Raw genomic sequence first — 16,324 nt, forward strand, 5'->3', positions numbered from 1 at the left:
TCTCTGTTGCTGCGACCTTCCGTCCTCCATTTTACCTCGGCTACTTGTCCTCCCCTCTCAAACACACGCCTGCGGAAGCTTCCGAAAGCCTCATTTCTCCTCGCCGCCCACTTTGCTCCCCTGTCACAAAGGAGCACGATCCATTTCCTTTCAGGCGCACCCTATTCAGAACATAATGATAGAATTGCCGTGTCTCTCAAACATGTGAAGTGGACAGCAGCAAATGGCCTGCTTTAGTGGGCTTTCATCACTCCCGCTCTTCATTACACGCCTGCCTGTTTTTCTTTTTTTGTTTTTTATGGTCCTCGCACAAATACATGCCTGTTTCCCTTATTGACACTAATGCACTTCAGAGTTTGCAAAATGTACAAAAACTGCTTTTCTTCCCTTCCAGAGTAAACACAGGGAGAAAAGTACATTTGCACTATTGGTTTCAATAAGAAAAACTTTTTTTGTTTTTTTTTTGTTATATATGCAGATCTGATCTCTTTGATAAATTAAAAAAAAATTCAGTGATGGTTGTTAAACTCAGAGGAGGGTAGTAACAGAGTACATTTATTCCGTTACATTTACTTGAGTAAGTTTTGGGAAATGTTGTACTTCTAGGAGTATTTTCAAATCCCTGTACGGTGGAACCTCGGTTCTCGACCATAATCCGTTCCAGAACCCTGTTCGAAAACCGATTTGTTCCATCACCGAAATCCTTTTTCCCATTAAACATAATGTAAATCGTTTTAATCCGTTCCAACACCCTGAATGTTTACCTTGAATGTTTAACGTAAACATGAAGCTAATCGTACGTTCGCGTTATTGTAATCTTCCGTATGAAAGATTACGCTAACATGAATGTGTAAAAATAAAAAAAAGGATAAAGAAAATAATTATGCATAGGATTTCTTACCTTTGTGGTGGTCAGCAGAAGGTGCAGGAAGATCAGACACTCGCACACCTCCTTCATATTTTGCTATTATTTCTTTCTTAAATGCAATAGTTGTACACACTACTTTTCTTTTTTCATCTGTAGCAACTTTGCTGCTTGCACTGACTTTCTTTGGAGGCATAATTAGGGGCTAAAACTCTTCGTACAGCTATATTAAAAGCAAAAGCAAAACAAAGCATGTCCGCATGCGATAACAGTTGGTCACGAAAAGAGCGATCTACACGCGTACGCCGCTCAACATCGCACCCTAGCGTACGCACTTACGCATTACCGGCTTTCGAACTCCGTTTTTTTGACCAAACAGCAAAGCAAGAATTTCGCAATATTTTTGGTCGGACTCCGATTTGTTCGAACTGAGAGGCGTTCGAAAACCGAGGTTCCACTGTACTTTTACTTGAGTAAATTTGTGAAAAAAAAACTGTACTTTTAATCCGCTACAGTAGGCAACATTGAAGTTGTGACTTTGTTACTTAATAAATCTTCCCAGCGTAAGTACATGTCTGTCTGTCTCCGCTAGGGCGCATTTATTTTGACGCAAAACTCCGCCAGGCTTTACCGTGTTTAACCAATCAAACGTAGCAGCCTCGTCACGTGACCATATTCAACTTAAGCAGGGGAAATTTTGTTTGCGAATGAAACAGATCGAGAATCTCGCTTAGCAATACCTTTTATGAAAAAAAAGAAGAAGAGGAGTATCACATCAAAAGCAAATTCCTTTTAAAAAGGGTGCCCAACATCACTTACAATATGCAAGGTTTCCAGGGTTGGGTATGGTTACTTTAACTTGATTACTTTCAATTACTTTTGGATTACTCCAATACCAAATATGCTAATAAAACACAAAAGAAACTAAATATGAATAAAATGATGACTCACAACACGTGGTAAGCTTTCTCTCCTGGCTTTGATCTCTTTGATCTCCGGCAAAACGAACATAAAATGCGACAGAAATAAAATGAAAATAAATCCAAACAGCTTGCCAACATCATTTTTGCCATTCCATGTATTCTGTTACTCCCCAAGCCTGCACAAAATTTAGTAATTTTATTCATATTTAGTTTCTTTTGTCTTTTATTAGCATATTTGGTATTGGAGTAATCCAAAAGTAATTGAAAGTAATCCAGTTAAAGTAACCCTACCCAACCCTGAATGTCTCCTTTGTTTGAATTCATGGGCTAGCTTGTTATTCTGCTTGCAGAGCCTGTTAAGATAAGTATCTGGGTTTTAAATGTGCCACTTGGTGTGTATTTATTTTTTTATATACTATTTATATTTTATTGTTTATTAAAATACTTTAATTTACGTTGATTATTATAATCTACTTTTAAATTAAATGTATTTTTTTGTTGGTTAATTGGATGGACTTTGATAATTTCATGATCTGATTGGTTGTTGAAAAAGATCACTACGTTGCTATAGTTACTCAGTACTTGAGTAATATCTTCACCAAGTTTTTTTACTGTTACCTACTGCTACTTTTGCTTCACTTTAGTGATATTATTCTGAAGTAACAGTACTTTTACTTGAGTACATTTTTTGGCTACTCTACCCACCTCTGGTTAAACTCCTTTCCATTTTGTTTTTGCACTTCTACTGTTTTGATACTTCAAGAATACTTTTTGAATAAATGCCTTTTTTCAAAGTCAACTTTGGCAGCCATCACATAGGTTAATGAAATCAGTATATGAAGAAAGAACACATTATTGAGTTATCAGCTCCTAAAATGGGACCCCCTGTATCATGGCACACCGACCCCTTTACCACATGGGTCGTTGGGGCAACTATTCCTGTGGTGTGTCTTGGAAAAGTACAGCCTGGCAGCGCCCATCTCGCTCTCCAGGGCGTTTTTTGGGGTATACCCTAAAAAAACAAAATGTACTCTAACAACAGGTTCAATGCATCTGCTGCCATTTACAAGGTCATTGAATTACTCTCTTTCTGTATACAGTAATATGTCTGAACGCCCTCCTCTGTTGTATGATGTGCCAAGTCCCCAACTCTTCTTGGCAATGGGATTTCTGATAGAAAAGTATTCCTCCAGATGACAGTGTGTTGGTCATCGGCGGGTAAGCATAGAAGATGTCAAGAACCGGAACAGGATCAGGACCCAAATGCGTGACATTTCTCACACATGAAACGGGAAATGGGGAGTAATGCACGTTAGGCAGCGGTCTAGCATGAAAACACAGGAAGCCAGAGACCGACGAGATCGATACCAATGGTCCGACCAGATATCGGACGGATGGGATCGATACCGGACAGGACGGGACAGACAGGAATGATAATGAAACAGGATATCGAAAATAAACGGGAAAAAACTAGACGGGAACGAAAACTTGAGAGAATAATAAACAGGACAAAAATAGACAGGAACGAAACTGGAAACCGATATTAAACAGGACAGAAATAAACAGGAACAATATCGGACAGGGAATACCAACAGAAGAGAGGATCGAGTCAAAACCCTCGTCTTGCAGGGCAGAGGTTCATTGACGGGCTGACAAAGGAAGAATGACAGCATTGAGCTTAAATAGACTGAAAGCAAATCTGTCAATGAGCTGCTGCTGGCGCCACACGGGCGGGGCCAATTGGGCGCCATGACAACCGTGACAGAAGAGACTGATGATAGACCATATCATTAACACAGCGGCACAATAATCCTCTGAATGGTAATTCTGAAAATTGAGTTATACTCCACTGATATGGTTGCCCTACCGCAGGACAAACAGTGGGATGTACATGTGTCAGAAAAAGCCATGAACTCGCGACCCCAGTTTTACGCAGACTTTTGAACTTGAGCGTCGACTTGACTCGTGAAGTTCATTGGTTAGAAACATCTTTGGAAACTCTGGTGATGGGAGAGGGTGTCACGGTTGCCATGGCGCCCAATTGGCCCCGTCCGTGGGCACCAGCTGTAGCTGGTCGACAGATTGGCTCCCTGTCAGTATTTAAACTCTGTCATGTCAGTCCCCTTTTGTTGGTCAGTCTGCGAATCTCCATTTTTACACGGCAAGGCCTTTTTCGCCCATAAAAGTTACTGATCGTTAACGCGAATGAGTTCACCCTTCCTGCCTCCTGCCTCCGATCTGGTCCGGTCACGTGACAATCAATTTGAAAGATTTGACATTTTCAGCGTCACTTTTGCTTTTCCGACCTCTCAAGTGGAAGCGAAAGGGCAGAAATGAAATGGCCAATGTTATTTCTTATTTGTTGACTTCTGTGCTAAGCAATTAGATATTGGGATGTTTCTTTGACATTTTGTTAAAAGAAAGAAGCCACTTTAAATCAAAACTCAAACAAATAACGATCAAAACAATCCTGCGCTGAGCCAAGTCAATATTCTGAGGGGTTTCATTATCTTCTAAATGTCATGTACTTTTTTCAAAGCTGCAAAGTTTGTCCTTTTGCTTTATTTAAGGCACCAACGAATACGGCGCTTACTTCATATTTCCTTCTTTGAAAGTCCCTCAGCATGAAAAGCACCGAGAATCAATGGCGCCGCGTCACCATGGAAACAACAAGGATCGACGTGCCACGGAAAGGCGTCATGCGTGCTGCTGTTGCGATACATTTGCTTTGCGCAAAGCGGCTGAAAATTGCACTAAAACTGTCATATCTATAAAATCCTGCAAATTGCTTCTCTGAGAACATTGGCGAGGCTCCCAAAAGATCCAGCCGCTATTTTTACTTCAAATAAACGTGGCATTGGATGCGACAGTCGCTGTGATAGCGCATCAAATATTCAGTGTCCCAGACTGTGGCCCTCATGTTGCCTCTGAGTGGAACAAACAAGCCGCTTTGTGCCAGACAAGCTGCATCAAAGTGACGATCGGAAGACATTTTGAATAGATTGGGCGATTTTCTCGCAGTGTTCTGTATCCGTCCAGTATTCCATCGTCAGACATTCTTGCATATTCTTTTATCCGTTACTCACTTTTGTTTTATCCAAAAGTGAATAGCTGCCCCCTGCCAGGAACTTCTTACATTTGTATGCAATAATTATTGGTGAATAGAATAGAATAGAATGTGTTGCCAATGCAATAACATAGTTAACTTTCCAATTACTGCCCTGCGACTGGCTGGCAACCAGTTCAGGGTGTCCCCTGCCCACTGCCCGATGATTGCTGGGATGGGCTCCAGCACCCCCGCGACCCTACTGAGGATAAGCGGTGCAGCTAATGAGATGAGATGAGATGAGAACTTTACAATTACACCTGGCACTCCAGGATAAACGCGTAAAAGAGACTTAAAATAGAAAAATGGGCTAAAAAAAAAAAGGATTAAAAGGCAAAAATATTCAGAATGTAGTGCTTAGAGCAGGTGTCAGGAACCTTTTTGACCCAAAGAGTCAGGACCAGAACGAAGACAGGACCCACTTGCGTGCGTTTCTCTTGGGTTGTTTTATTTAGGAAGAAGGGAAAGGGTAGATACAGGATCCGTAGATCGTTGATTGTGGGGAGCAGGTTACTCAAACGCGGAAGTGGTATTTCCGTGGTGAGCGAAGGGAGTGTCGAGAGCGGGGAAAAACAGATCGAGGGGGGAGCAAAAAGGTAGTCAAGTTCAGAAAAGTGGTCAGAGCCGGGAATCAAACAGGAATCAGGGTCGAAAAGGCTTGCCTCGCGTGAGCTGAGGTTCGCAGACGGACTGGCAACGGGTGACAGAAAGACGGGGGTTTAAAAAGAGACAAGCAGCCAATCAGCGTCCGAGGCAGTTGCCGCCAAAAGAGCAGACTCAGGCGCCTCGCGTCAGTAATTATGACACAAAGAGCCATAGAAGCAAAAATATTTTCTTTGACAGAGCCACACCATATAAAAATCAACAAAAATGCAAAACCCGCTCTCCAGACAAAAGCTCATTTTATTTCACTGTCTGACGTTTTATTTATGAAATGAGAATAATGCCAAAGCCTATGTCCTATATCAACAAATATACCACTTTAAACTCGTCTCTCACCTGTAGTTCCTTAGGTTGGTTGAGGGTCATTTTGATCTTAGTTTTTTTTAGAACAAGGTGCAGTAGGTGTGTGCGACAAAGAAGGAAGTGGCTGTGTGTGCAGGGATCTGCCAACCCCTACCGCTGACCCAATCAAATCTGTCCTCTCCTGCCGCTCAACCAATCAAATTACTCTGTGTGCTTGGCTGGCGTTTATGAGACTTTACAGTTGGTTTTATGGGTTTGTATCGTCTAGTGTCTCAACAGATAATATAGATTGTTTAATGAACTTTCATATAAAGAATTCCTTTAAGAGACGTACAACCAAAACGGGAGCAGTTGGTATGACATTTGACTGTGAACTGTAGTGGACACTGTGCCTTTTCAATACTGGACCGAACCATTCTAAACCCAGTGGTGCATTGGCCTTCTATGTGCCTATATTCGTTCAGGGCAATTCTGAATTGGAAGAACACAGATGAATTGTGCTTGAGTAATCATATCTCAGAGCTATATGTACTCATGAAAAGAGCCACATATGGCTTATGAGCCATAGGTTTGCGATCACTGGCTTAGCAACTAGCACAAGTTAAAAAAAAATAGTGCAAAGTAACAGAAAATTAAAAGTAATAATATGACGTCAGTGGGCAGCCTGGCGGCGCAGTGGTTAGCGCAGGGGTCGGGAACCTTTTTGACTCAAAGAGCCATAAAAGCAAAAAATATTAATTTTATTTTGGGAAAGAGCCACACCATATATTATGAGACAAATTTACTAAATTGCTAAACCCGCGCCCCAGACAAAAGCTTAGTCTTCAGCACATTTATTTTTGATGATTTGATAAAAATTATGAAAAGAGAATAATGCCAAAGCCCCTGTCCCAAAATCAACAAACATACCACTTTAAACTTGTCTCTTTCTTGCAATGACTCAAGATCGGTTAAACTCCTTTTGACCCTTTTTTATCATACATATTGGTTTCAAAACCAGATGCAAGCATTTATTTTGTAAAAACGTCACAACATTCTGAGAATAGGGAGCCTTATGTGCTTACCTTTGGCGAGAGATGGGAAGGAGTGCTTGTACTTTTTGCATAGCTCCACCCATCCCTCCCACTCACCCAATCAAATGACTAAGTTCTCTTCCGGTGTTTTGGCGTATTTACAGTTCTGTGGATTCATCATAAGGTATCTGAACACTGAACACAGATTACATAGTGAACTTTTATATAAAGGATTCTTTAGCGTTGTACAGCTAAAACGAGTTTTTTTCCCCCATTTTTTTGTGTGACACCTTGACTGTAAATTGTAGTGAAAAACGTGCCATATATATATTGCGAAGTTATCAGTTATCAGTAAGTTTCGGTTTGGCTTTGCGTGTAACTTGATAGGATAGACAAAGCAAGTTTTGGACAAGATGGAGAAATTTTGCATGCAATCAAATCTGTCTCTGAGCCACAGATACTCGTAGAAAGAGCCATATATGGCTCGCGAGCCATAGGTTCCCGACCCCTGGGTTAGCGCATGTGCGGCACAGTTCATGTCATGGGAACCTCCTGCGTGGGTTCAAATCCAGCTGCAGACTTCCTGTGCGGAGTTTGTATGTTCTCCCCGTGCTTGCGTGGGTTTTCTCCGGGCACTCCGGTTTCCTCCCACATTCCAAAAACATGCATTTCAGGTGAATTGGCCGGTCCAAATTGTCCCTAGGTGTGAATGAGCGAGTGAGTTGTCTGTCCCCGTGTGCCCTGCGATTGGCTGGCAACCAGTTCAGGGTGTCCCCTGCCCACTACCCGATGATTGCTGGGATGGGCTCCAGCACCCCCGCGACCCTACTGAGGATAAGCGGTGCAGCTAATGAGATGAGATGAGATGAATATGACGTCATATGCACAAAAAATGTATAAATTATCTGATTATATAAAACATAAAACTTGGCATGTAAAAACCTTGAAAATTATCAAATCAAATAAGAAACATGAAATGATTAGCAGTATGGAAAAGATAAATAACCATGACGGACTCCATGGTGTGTTCCTCTCCTTTATGTAGGTGTTTTTTCACAATGACTTTTCAACCATTTATTCTGGATATGTCATGATTACTGATGCGAATCACCCATACCTGCTCCTTTGGCGCCAACTGCCTCGGACTCTGATCGGCTCCCTGTCCCTATTCAAACGCACTCCTATCTGTCCCCTTTTGTCAGTCCGTCTGCGAATCTCCGTGTGTACTGGGCAAGCCTTTTTCGACCCTGACTCACACCTGTCCCGTTTTTCGCTCCTGTTTTTCTCCCGCTACGACCTGTTTTGATCTCGACCACGTCTGCTCTCCTGTCCCAAATTGCGATCCGTTTTTGATCCCGACTTTTGCTCTCCCGTCCTCGCTTACGACTCGTTTCCGACCCCGACCACGTCTTGCTCTCCCAGTCCTGGCTACCAACAAGTTTTCTGCCCCTGACACTGCCATCGCTCGCCACGGAAGATCCACTTCCGTGTTCGGATCACCAGCCGAGTACGAGAGAGAACACCGGATCGTGGTAAACGTTACGCGAGTGGGTGCTGTTTCCTTTCTGACAGGATAGCTAAGACTTATCATGTAATGGACATAATCTTGACATGGATCAATTTTTATAAGACAAGCACACCTCTGCAAATTTTCCTTGCCACAACTAATGTAGTTTTATCCGTAACCCTGAATAGAGCGGAGGTGGAAGCCGAACAAAAACTTCCCTAAAAATGTCTTACTTTGCCACTGTAAAGTGGATTACAACAGTCATTTAGCTCATGTGAGATCAAATCCACAATAAATATATCTCCCGCTGTTACCCAACCTCTTTTTCTAATGAGTTTCCGCATGGAGAAAGAGCAGATGTGATTTGTGAAGAGCGAGTCGTTTCTTCAAGTGTCGTAAAAAGTAATGATGTGCAACGTAAAATATGGCCGCTTGGGCGGCGCTGCCGATTCTCTGTCGGCCTCGCGTTTCCATCCCCGTGATCGTAGCCCTGTTACGGACGAGCGCTTACACAGACCATAAGGGGCCCATAAAGGTTTTTTTCAGGGTGCTAACAGCACGCAAGTTGAGAAAACAGGAAAATCTCAGCTATTCTGCCTGATTAGGGGGTCTTTCAAGATGCTAAAATTAGAAGAGGCTTTTTTTCTCTCTCTCTGCGGGAGAATTTCACCTGCAGTTAAGCAAACTTTGTCTGGAATATAGCAGAATGAAGTCTATTACCACAATAAGCAACGACCCGATGGAGCATTTTGCTGTTTTTACTTCATTTTCAGTATGAGGGATTAAAACAGGCTGGCTGCACAAAGGTTTGTTCTTTGTTTAAAAAAAAAAAAAAAAAATGAATTCTTGGATTATTTAGTGTCAAGACCAGAACGGAGACAGGACCCACTTGCGTGCGTTTCTCTTAGTTTTATTGGGAAGAAGGGAATAAAGCAGGATGACGTCTATTACCACAATAAGCAACGACCCGATGGAGCATTTTGCTGTTTTTACTTCATTTTCAGTATGAGGGATTAAAACAGGCTGGCTGCACAAAGGTTTGTTCTTTGTTTAAAAAAAAAAAAAAAAAATGAATTCTTGGATTATTTAGTGTCAAGACCAGAACGGAGACAGGACCCACTTGCGTGCGTTTCTCTTAGTTTTATTGGGAAGAAGGGAATAAAGCAGGATGACGTCTATTACCACAATAAGCAACGACCCGATGGAGCATTTTGCTGGTTTTACTTCCTTTTCAGTATGAGGGATTAAAACAGGCCGGCTGCACAAAGGTTTGTTCTTTGTTTAATAAAAAAAATTTTTTAAAATGAATTCTTGGATTAATTAGTGTCAAGACCAGAACGGAGACAGGACCCACTTGCATGCGTTTCTCTTAGTTTTATTGGAAAGAAGGGAATATAGCAGGCTAAAGTCTATTACAACAATAAGCAAATACCCGCTGGAGTATTTTGCTGTTTTTACTTCATTTTCAGTATGAGGGATTAAAACAGGCTGGCTGCACAAAGGTTTGTTCTTTGTTTAATTAAAAAAAACTGAATTCTTGGATTAGTTAGTGTCAAGACCAGAACGGAGACAGGACCCACTTGCGTGCGTTTCTCTTAGTTTTATTGGGAAGAAGGGAAAGGATAGTACACACGATCCGTAGATCGCTGGTTGCGGGGCGCAGGTTACTCAGACGCGGAAGTGGTATTTCCGTGGCGAGCGGTGGCGGTGTCGAGAGCGGAAAAAAACAGATCAGTAGCCGGGACGGGGGAGCAAAATCGTCGAGATCAGAAAAGGGGTCGGAGCCGGGCAATCAGAACAGGAGAGATTCAGGGGTCTGAAAGCTTGCCTAGCGTAAGCAGAGGTTCGCAGACGGACTGACAACCGGTGATAGAAAGACGGGGGTTTAAAAAGTGACAGGGAGCCAATCAGCGTCCGAGGCAGTTGGCGCCAAAGGAGCGGGCACAGGTGCCTCGCATCAGTAATCATCGCAATTAGCTCATTATTATGTTTGAACTTTGACAGATGTTTAGTAGAATATGTAAATAAATAAGTATCCTGATTTTAGTGAAACGTCATTTTCCCTTTTATTGTTTTTACATAATTCCATATAATTATCAAGTATCAAACAATGTCGTTTTCCTATTTAGCTTGCACCCATTCCAATATAGTGCTCATTATTCTGATTAAAAGCTGCATCAAATGCAATTCGACTTGTAAATAGTTAATGAGCGTGTGAAAAGTGTAACAATGTTATGAGTTTGTCAAGCTTCATTGTGCTTGAACCATTCAAAAGACCAGCTTGTTTTTATACACCAGACATTAGCAGCGTCTTCTTCCATACTAAAAAATTGTCTTCTTTCTCAGTAAACATGCTGCCTCTTGTAAACCAAAATCTAGTATCCTCTCCCTTAATGCTAAAAAACTGTTTTTATGTCAAAAACCAGCATTGTTTTATATTATGCTGAAAAACTAGCTCAGTTGTCTTCTATACTGAAAACTGTCACGACCAGAATGGAATCAGGACCCAATTGCGCAACGTTTACTACAAGTTTTATTGAAAGAAAGAGGAAGGGCTGCGCCCACGATCCAGTGCTCGCTGAACGCGGTAAGCAAGTCGCTCTCGCAATCGGATTGTGATCCGAACACGGAATTTGATCTTCCGTAGCGGGCGATGGCGGTGTCAGGGACGGAAAAACAGGTCGATAGCCGGAATGGGAGAGCAGACGTGCAAAAACGGGACAGGCAGGAGTCAGGGTGAAAAAGGCTTGCCTTGTATCAACAGAGCTCTACTCGTCACATTCACTGAATGGAAGGAGACCAAGAGGAAGACCGCGATTGACGTGGATCGATGGTGTTATGAGTGCACAGCAGGAAAGAAGTCTAAATTTAGTGGAAGCCTGATGTCACCATGGCTGTTCAATGTGTACATGGATGGTGTGGTGAGAGAGGTGAATGCAAGAATATTTGGCAGAGGTGTAGAGATGATGGATAACAGTGGAGCGGTGTGGGAGGTAAGTCAGTTGTTGTTTGCAGATACCTGCCTCCTCCTGTCCGGTATCTTTATACGTTCTACAGTAACTGGTATCGATCCCGCCTGTCTTGCCCTGTGCGGTATCTTGCTCCAGTATCCAGTATCCGGTATCCATCCCACCTGTCTCATCCTGTCCGGTATCTTGCTCCAGACTCCAGTATCCGGTATCGATCCCACCTGTCTCATCCTGTCCAGTATCTTGCTCCAGTATCCGGTATCGATTCCATCTGTCTTGTCCTGTTCGGTATCCTGCTCGTGGAACCAGTATCTGGTATCGATCCCGTCATGTCCGGTATCTTGCTGTTGTATCCAATATCCAGTATCCGGTATCGATCCTGTCTGTCCCGCCCTGTCCTGTATCGTCTGGGTCTGACAGATGCGTCGTTGCTGTTTTGGACTTCTTGAACAATTTTACACATAACTATTGATGTTGACTACGTTTTGTCTATTTTTACCCAATGCAAAATCTATTGCAGCCTGGTCGTCCTGGAAAGGCTATTACTTCTTGTGTGGTCACAAGGTTTATTATTTTCCTCATGTTGAGGTTTTTGTGTTTTTCCTTCCTTGCATGCCAGTTTCAGATCCGGGAATTGTGTAATTGCGGCCTGTGTAGTCCTTTGAGACATTTTGTGATCAAGAGCTATACGAATAAATGTTACTTGATTACAACAGGAGTGAAATGCAATTTCCCCCCAAATAAAATATAATTTGGTCCTGATTGTTGTAAAAACTGTTGGATGTAATATGGTCTAGTGGACACATGTCGTGAGACCTTACGACTTTCTCAATTGAACTCAAGTGATGCAGCTGGGAGGAAAAGTGGGAATACTACGTTTCTCAGGGTCACCATTGTTCTCGTCCGTCTTTTCAAAGTGCTCTTTGTCTCGGTGGGACATTTCTTTCATCTTTTTCTCAGGACATTTTCTTTCATTTTTTAATGCCAGCACGAGCTATTCAGACACTTTGCGCTCTTTGCTCCTGCTGACCTTTCGCTCCCATGATTTCTTTCATGTTTTTTCTCTTTTTTTTCCCTTGCTCCGCTTCGTCACCCTCGCTTCGTTTGACGGCGCGTTCACAAAGTAGCCACAGCTTGACATTTAGTTGGGGATAAATGAGTGGCGGCAGTTATAGATTGCCACTGCAACGCTCCCGAGGGACGCGTATCGGGCTAATGGCGGCGGCGTCTGCTTCCCTCCGGCTCCAATAATCAATAAGCGTTTCCTTCTTCGGTCCGTCCTTTGTCAAGAGTTGGTAGGAATCCAATAAGGCGACGCGACGAAAGTGCGCAGGTGAAGAATTGTCGCGAGCCCATGTGAGGGGCAGGACGTTATTTGGCCTGCTAAATATTTGATGGCCGAATCATCCTTTTTGTTCTCCGTCTACCTTTTGCTGGAGGATTTTGGAGAAACGGCTGAAAATAAGAGAAGAGACAGGAAGTCATGCAGGGTCTTTTTGCATTGAAATAATGTCAAATCTAGTTGCCGATACGATTGGTTGTTGTAAGCCAGGAGCCTCGAACATTTTCAAGCTGATAGCTACTTTTTGATGGTAATCAGATCAAAGGACACCCAGGATGATATACATTTGTAAAATAACGTATCAAATAACTACTATGTTGTTACTATGTTATTACTAGGTTAATTATTGGTTGAATGGACTTAGTCAACTGCTAAAAATTCACTTTACTAGAAAATCAGAGTGACACATGTCATAATTGCCCTATTTGGAACACCTGTGGCAGCTTGATTGGCGCCAAAAGCCCGGACAAGCTGATTGGTGGCCACACCCTTCTTAAGCCCCCGACTTCAGTTCAAACTTTGTCAGATCGTTGCGAGCTGTTGTGTTTCACTCAGTGAGCGTTCTCGTCCGACTTCGTCCCTGTTAAAACCTGTTTCCTGCCTGATTGCCGTTTTTCGACCCGTTTCCGAACCTGACTACGCCTGTTTTGCCTGCCGCCTGCCTAGGACCACTATTACGAAATTTACATCGCCTCTGATCTCCTGCCATGGTCATACGACTTGCCATTCCCGCCTGTCTTCTTCCGACACGGAATAATTATAGTTTGCTCTCCACCACTCTTCGGATCAAGCAATCAAGCAAGCCTTACTCTCACTCTATTTCAATAAAATCTGAGAAACGCATGCAATTGAGTCCTGTGTCTGTTCTGGTCTGTGACACACATCCCTGGTGAGCTATTTACAGAGTAATTTATTGTTTTATAACTGTTTTTTTTGGTGTTCTTCCTATTTTGTTTTTATAAATAGATAGATAGATAGATAGATAGATAGATAGATAGATAGATAGATAGATAGATAGATAGATAGATAGATAGATAGATAGATAGATAGATAGATAGATAGATAGATAGATAGATAGATAGATAGATAGATAGATAGATAGATAGATAGATAGATAGATAGATAGATAGATAGATAGATAGATAGATAGATAGATACTTTATTCATCCTTTTATTTTATTCATCATTTATTCAATAATTGCCAAACACATGCAGTGAACTAATCTACAATAAAACATTAGACATTTGTAATCTCTTTTAAAATTTTGGGATTGCATAGGTAATGTTACAGCTAGTGACAGTAACATTCTATTGTAACAGCTTGCCAAGCTTAGTAGATACCAGGATTTAAATAATATCTAACAGAAAAAACAAAACGGAAAAATGGGAGCCTGAGTGATTCCAGTCCATGGAATCCAACACAAGGTAAGGGTGTAACAAAAAGGCAGATGTATTCAGTAACATAATTACTGTAACAGAACTCAGAGTAAGCCCAAGGAACTAGCTTGATAAAATGCCTAAAAAGGGAATCAGCTAAACCACCGAACCAATTCCCCCCAGTAACAGCAGGTTACTAACTACACTGCTCTAGACAATAAAGCACGGGGTTGGCATAATCCCTTAACCTGGTGTATAAGTAAACCCTATGTGTGGCATGCATAAAAGCCTCGGTCTGACATGCTTCAGGGCCTGGCCAAACCAACATGCAGTACCAGTCAGTAAGTGTATACATCTGATGGCTGCAAAAAAGCAGTAAACAAAAAAGTCTACAAAAGAGAAGAAACAAAAGAGTGAATATTGACTGATGGGCCGAACCAGGAAGTGGAGAAACTGTTCCAACCAATGGCAGGGTTGGGTAGGGTTACTTTAACTGGATTACTTTCAATTACTTTTGGATTACTCCAATACCAAATATGCTAATAAAAGACAAAATAAACTAAATATGAATAAAATTATGACTCACAACACGTGGTAAGCTTTCTCTCCTGGCTTTGATCTCTTTGATCTCCGGCAAAACTAACATAAAATGCGACAGAAACAAAATAAAAATAAATCCAAACAGCTTGCCTACATCATTTTTGCCGTTCCATGTATTCAGTTACTCCCCAAGCCTGCGAAAAATTTAGTAATTTTATTCATATTTAGTTTCTTTTGTCTTTTATTAGCATACTTGGTATTGGAGTAATCCAAAAATAATTGAAAGTAATCCAGTTAAAGTAACCCTACCCAACCCTGACCAATGGTGTGCAAAAGTGCTGGCAACTGAATTCTTGAGATCTGAAAAACACAAAGCAAAGACCAAGCCACCCCAAGGCAACACATTCCGTAAAACTTAGAATTAGTTTATATATGGCTTGGAATTGTGGTAGTCAACAAGAATGCATTACAGTGGAACCTCGGTTCTCGACCATAATCCGTTCCAGAACCCTGTTCGAAAACCGATTTGTTCAATCACCGAAATCGTTTTTCCCATTAAAAGTAATGTCAAATCGTTATAATCCGTTCCAACACCCTGAATGTTTACCATGAACGTAAACATGAAGCTAACCCAGGCTAATCGTACATTCGCGTTAGCGTAATCTTCCGTACGAAAGATAACGCTAACATGAACGTGTAAAAATAAAAAAATCAGGTCGTTTACACGTCGTTTATCACCCGGCTCTCCACAAAAAGTGGCTAGCACTTCATTGGAAAGGGAGCTCCGTTCCAACACCCTGAATGTTTTACGTAAACAAAGCTAACCCAGGCTGATCGTACGTTTGCGTTATCGCAATCTTCCGTACGAAAGATTACGCTAACATGAACGTGTAAAAATAAAAAAAAGGATTATGTATAGGATTTTACCTTTGTGGTGGACGGTGGGGAGAGAAAAATCATCAAAAGTTTTTCAACCTCTTCCAAAACTTGCGGCAGTTGCTTGCTTATAGCACTAACTTCCTTAGCCGCATCACTCGATTTCATAGCTTCCTTATTCTTTACTATCGTACTGATAGCAGATTTAGCCATGCTGTATTCACTAGCAAGATCGGAAATTCGTACACCTCTTTCATATTTAGCTATTATGTCTTTCTAAAAGGCAATAGTTGGACGGACAACTTGTCTTTTTTCACCTGTCCTGCTTGCACTGACTTTCTTTGGAGGCATAATTAGGGGCTAAAACACCCGTACGCCGCTCAGCATCGCACCCTAGCGTACCGGCGTTCGAACTCCGATTTTTTGACCGAACAGCGAAGCAAGAATTTCTCGAAATATTTGGTCGAACACCGATTTGTCCGAACTGAGAGGCGTTCGAAAACCGAGGTTCCACTATACAACTTTTCATTTTCAGTAAAATGATATCTGAAAAGACCTAGGCTAAATATCTGTAGATATTCCGTTTTTTTCTTTTATTTTGCTTCGCAATTTTAAAATTGCCCGTCAGTTATCATTTGAAAAAATGGTCCATCCTTACCTGGGAAGGTCAAATAATTAGAAACAGCTCGGTTTTATGGACATGATTAACCTGTATTGCAGAACTCACCAGCGGAACCTGCATATTATTGTGTGCGCATCCCGCAGCGGTGTCTATTCCGAGTCAGTGGAAATCTGTCATTCACCTTCTTTCTTTTTCTCCTCTCCGGTCCCTCGCGGGCA

The sequence above is a fragment of the Urocampus carinirostris genome, chromosome 11 (assembly GCF_059441175.1).
Source record: "Urocampus carinirostris isolate Australia breed hairy pipefish chromosome 11, RoL_Ucar_1.0, whole genome shotgun sequence".
Lineage (NCBI taxonomy): Eukaryota > Metazoa > Chordata > Actinopteri > Syngnathiformes > Syngnathidae > Urocampus > Urocampus carinirostris.